Raw genomic sequence first — 6,000 nt, 5'->3', positions numbered from 1 at the left:
GTTCTGTACTGTATCTATGGACGCAACCCAGTCCTTCATTCTGTTTGTTCTGTACTGTATCTATGGACGCAACCCAGTCCTTCATTCTGTTTGTTCTGTACTGTATCTATGGACGCAACCCAGTCCTTCATTCTGTTTGTTCTGTACTGTATCTATGGACGCAACCCAGTCCTTCATTCTGTTTGTTCTGTACTGTATCTATGGACGCAACCCAGTCCTTCATTCTGTTTGTTCTGTACTGTATCTATGGACGCAACCCAGTCCTTCAGTCTGTTTGTTCTGTACTGTATCTATTGGCCCAATCCAGTCCTTCATTCTGTTTGTTCTGTACTGTATCTATGGACGCAACCCAGTCCTTCATTCTGTTTGTTCTATACTGTATCTATGGACGCAACCCAGTCCTTCATTGTAAATGTTCCATTGCCAGACAACAACATTAAATCGCTAACGTACAGTCATCTGAAACAGTGCAGTCAAAATATCAGCAAAGTAGCTGCATTGGCGTTTGTTTCAGTTGATTTCTAGTGACATTTATTTGGATACTCCCATAACAATAACATGAAGCGCGATTTCGACCTGGCATAGAAAATGAGGCTCACTTTTCAGGACTTCGTTTCGTTTTAGGATACTTGTTTTTTTTATGGACATTTCTTTGTATATATCCATAAAAAATGTGGCCAGCTGATTCATGATTTCAACTGGCTGAGAAAAGCTAGTAGCTAGTAGTCCACTATTGAAAAAACAATTGCTAGTCTGAAATAAATGTGGGATAATGTCTAGATGCTTTTTGTTGTGTATAACTTGTTTGGGTTGATGAGACAATGGATTAAACAGTGAGGAGGAACGGAGTAAATAGGCATTTCAACGTCATAGTTTTAGACGGCGGTAACTTGTGGAATCGACAGCCGCTGGAATGCGCTTTTAACCAATCGGTATCCAGGATTAGACCCAGCAGGTCGTATAAAAGGAAAATAATGTACATGCTAAGGCGACGTTCATTGCTTTCCATTGAAACCATAGATCCCCTTGTCGATGATCCATTACGTAGTTATCTCATGCAGCCACACTAGGCTAAATGACATGAACGAGCGCGGATCTCGTGTACTAAATGATACCAGGTTAGAATTTAAAATACTCTGTGCCTTTCTCCGCTGGGAGAGGACTGCAGATGGGTTATTATGCATGTATGAGCCATACATTGACACATCGAGTCCAGAATGTGAGGTTTTTAAAAAAATAACAACGTTGTTTTCAATCCTCTGAAACGTCTCTTTAATTAATAGAATGTTCCGTTGATGCAACAAAACAACATACCTAGGTGAGTGGATAGTACCTAGTAACGGCTGATTAAGCATCAGTGTCATAATCAATTGGCATCCCTGGTAAGTAGGGACATCAGAGAGAGTATGTCCGTCCAAAATGACACCCTATTCCCTATATAGTGCACTACTTTAGACCAGAGCCCTATAGAACCCTATTCCCTATATATAGTGCACTACTTTAGACTAGAGCCCTATATAATCCTATTCCCTATATAGTGTACTACTTTAGACCAGAGCCCTATAGAACCATATTCCTTATATTGTGCACTACTTTAGACCAGAGCCCTATATAACCCTATTCCCTATATAGTACACTACTTTAGACTAGAGCCCTATAGAACCATATTCCCTATATATAGTGTATTACTTTAGACCAGAGCCCTATATAATCCTATTCCCTATATAGTGCACTATTTTAGACCAGAGCCCTATAGAACCCTATTCCCTATATAGTGCACTACTTTAGATCAGAGCCCTATAGAACCCTATTCCCTATATAGTGCACTACTTTAGACCAGAGTCCTATAGAACCCTATTCCCTATATAGTGCACTACTTTAGACCAGAGTCCTATAGAACCCTATTCCCTATATAGTGCACTACTTTAGACCAGAGTCCTATAGAACCCTATTCCCTACATAGTGCACTATTTTAGACCAGAGCCCTATAGAACCCTATTCCCTATATAGTGCACTACTTTAGACCAGAGCCCTATAGAACCCTATTCCCTATATAGTGCACTACTTTAGACCAGAGTCCTATAGAACCCTATTCCCTATATAGTGCACTACTTTAGACCAGAGTCCTATAGAACCCTATTCCCTATATAGTGCACTACTTTAGACCAGAGTCCTATAGAACCCTATTCCCTACATAGTGCACTACTTTAGACCAGAGCCCTATATAGTGTACTACTTTAGACCAGAGCCCTATATAACCCTATTCCCTATGTATAGTGCACTACTTTAGACCAGAGCCCTATAGAACCCTATTCCCTATATATAGTGCACTACTTTAGACTAGAGCCCTATAGAACCCTATTCCCTATATAGTACACTACTTTAGACTAGAGCCCTATAGAACCCTATTCCCTATATATAGTGTATTACTTTAGACCAGAGCCCTATATAATCCTATTCCCTATATAGTGCACTATTTTAGACCAGAGCCCTATAGAACCCTATTCCCTATATAGTGCACTACTTTAGACCAGAGCCCTATAGAACCCTATTCCCTATATAGTGCACTACTTTAGACCAGAGTCCTATAGAACCCTATTCCCTATATAGTGCACTACTTTAGACCAGAGTCCTATAGAACCCTATTCCCTATATAGTGCACTACTTTAGACCAGAGTCCTATAGAACACTATTTATTCCCTATATAGTGCACTACTTTAGACCAGAGCCCTATAGAACCCTATTCCCTATATATTGCACTACTTTAGACCAGAGCCCTATAGAACCCTATTCCCTATATATTGCACTACTTTAGACCAGAGCCCTATAGAACCCTATTCCCTATATATTGCACTACTTTAGACCAGAGCCCTATAGAACCCTATTCCCTATATATTGCACTACTTTAGACCAGGGCCGACAGCCAAATTACTTGGAATGTCAGTGCATATTATGAGTGTTTTTCTTTTGGAGCAGAGAAATATTAATTCCTATTATCACATTAGCATTAGCATTAGCATTAGATGGTGTTGCCTGGAGTGACGCGTCTGTGACGCGTCTGGTACTGTACAGTAGGAAGAAATGACATCACTAGTGTAGGGAGCCAACTGGCTGCATTTCATTCCAAGAAGATGTCCCCTCCCCTATGCCCTTGTTCACTCCCCATGTTCATCAGATCTGTGAAAACTGGATAGATGTAGGCAACACTGTTGCTCCATGTAGTTTCTGTTGTATGGCCTCTGGTCTAAAGTAGTGCACTATATAGGGAATAGGGTTCTATACGGCTCTGGTCTAAAGTAGTGCTCTATATAGGGAATAGGGTTCTATAGGACTCTGGTCTAAAGTAGTGCACTATATAGGGAATAGGGTTCTATAGGGCCCTGGTCTAAAGTAGTGCACTATATAGGGGATAGGGTGCCATTTGTGAATCAATCAGTGGCTGCTGTGTGTTCAGCTTCCTTAAATGTCCTGGAGGCTTGAGGTCCTGGTGCCACTGGTGACCTGGATGAAGAAGAAGACGAAGGAAAAGAAGACGAAGAAGAAGACGAAGGAGAAGAAGAAGAAGGAGATGAAGAAGAAAGGGGAAGAAGAAGACGAAGGAGGAGAAGAAGAAGGAGAAGACGAAGGAGAAGAAGAAGAAGAAGAAGAAGGAGATGAAGAAGAAAGGGGAAGAAGAAGACGAAGGAGGAGAAGAAGAACTAGAAGAGGAAGGAGAAGAAGAACATATTAGGACAATATTGAAATTTCTGGAAAATTTGCTAACAAATTGCTAAACAAATCTTTAAGCCATGTGTGTCATTATATTGTTGAGGGCTGCTGAGTTTATAAAGATGCGATGTCCTTCAAATGCCACTTCATTCTTGGTTCACCTCACAATAGAGTGACACTGATAGAAATGGAATCTCTAGAAAGGGCTTGGAACCTTTGACAGGGATGATTTAACTTGAGATGGCTTGCCAGGTCTGAGATAAATAACTGTTTATCTACATTTAAGAGAGAGCACAGTTTTTCTGTGTCCTTAACCAACTATTTAAAAGGTAATAAGATCCAGATCCTTGAATAACAATGTTTGACTAATTCCCAAATTAGCCCAATGCTCTGTCGCTACTCCATAGTCTAATGCTCTGTAGCTACTCCATAGTCTAATGTTCTGTAGCTACTCCATAGTCTAATGCTCTGTAGCTACTCCATAGTCTAATGCTCTGTAGCTACTCCATAGTCTAATGCTCTGTAGCTACTCCATAGTCTAATGCTCTGTAGCTACTCCATAGTCTAATGCTCTGTAGCTACTCCATAGTCTAATGCTCTGTAGCTACTCCAAAGTCTAATGCTGTGTAGCTACTCCATAGTCTAATGCTCTGTAGCTACTCCATAGTCTAATGCTCTGTAGCTACTCCATAGTCTAATGCTCTGTAGCTACTCCATAGTCTAATGCTCTGTAGCTACTCCATAGTCTAATGCTCTGTAGCTACTCCAAAGTCTAATGCTGTGTAGCTACTCCATAGTCTAATGCTCTGTAGCTACTCCATAGTCTAATGCTCTGTAGCTACTCCATAGTCTAATGCTCTGTAGCTACTCCATAGTCTAATGCTCTGTAGCTACTCCATAGTCTAATGCTCTGTAGCTACTTCATAGTCTAATGCTCTGTAGCTACTCCATAGTCTAATGCTCTGTAGCTACTTCAAAGTCTAATGCTCTGTAGCTACTCCATAGTCTAATGCTCTGTAGCTACTCCATAGTCTAATGCTCTGTAGCTACTCCATAGTCTAATGCTCTGTAGCTACTCCATAGTCTAATGGACATAATATACAGTACCAGTCAAAAGTTTGGACACACCTACTCATTCCAGGGTTTTTCTTTATTTTTACTATTTTCTACATTGTAGAATAATAGCGAAGACATCAACACTATGAAATAACACATATGGAATCATGTAGTAACCAAAAAAGTGTTAAACAAATAAAAATGTATTTTATATTTGAGATTCTTCCAAGTAGCCACTCTTTGCCTTGATGACAACTTTGCACACTCTTGGTATTCTCTCATACAGCTTTGTGAGGTAGTCACCTGGAATGCAAAGAGAAATGACAGTCCATCATTAATTAAGACATGAAGGTAAGTCAATCCGGAAAGTTGAAGAACTTTGAAAGTTTCTTTAAGTGCAGTCACAAAAACCATCAAGCGTTATGATGAAACTGGGTCTCATGAGGACTGCCACAGGAAAGGAAGACCCAGAGTTACCTCTGCTGCAGAGGATAAATTCATTAGAGTTACCAGCCTCAGATTGCAGCCCAAATAAATAAACATCAACTGTTCAGAGGGGACTGTGTGAATCAGGCCTTCATGGTCAAATTACTGCAAAGAAACCACTACTAAAGGACACCAATAATAATAAGAGACTTGCTTGAGCCAAGAAACACGAGCAATGGACATTACACCGGTGGAAATCTGTCCTTTGGTCTGATGAGTTCAAATTTGAGATGTTTGGTTCCAACCACCGTGTCTTTGTGAGACGCAGAGTAGCTGAACGGATGATCTCTGCATGTGTGGTTCCCACCGTGAAGCATGGAGGAGGAGGTGTGGTGGTGCTTTGCTGGTGACACTGTAGGTGATTTATTTAGATTTCAAGGCACACTTAACCAGCATGGCTCCCACAGCATTCTGCCGCGATATGCCATCCCATCTGGTTTGCGCTTAGTGGGACTATCATTTGTTTTTCAACAGAACAATGACCCAACACACCTCCAGGCTGTGTAAGGGCTATTTGACCAAGAAGGATAGTGATGGAGCGCTGCATCAGATGACCTGTCCTCCACAATCACCCGACCTCCACCCAATTGAGATGGTTTGGGATGAGTTGGACCGCAGAGTGAAGGAAAAGCAGCCAACAAGTGCTCAGCATATGTGGGTTATTCCTTCAAGACTGTTGGAAAAGCATTCCAGGTGAAGCTGGTTGAGAGAATGTCAATAGTGTGCAAAAGCTGTCATCAAGGCAAAAGG

The sequence above is a fragment of the Oncorhynchus clarkii genome, chromosome 2, assembly GCF_045791955.1.
Source record: "Oncorhynchus clarkii lewisi isolate Uvic-CL-2024 chromosome 2, UVic_Ocla_1.0, whole genome shotgun sequence".
Taxonomy (NCBI): domain Eukaryota; kingdom Metazoa; phylum Chordata; class Actinopteri; order Salmoniformes; family Salmonidae; genus Oncorhynchus; species Oncorhynchus clarkii.
Note: the sequence above shows the minus strand (reverse complement) of the source record.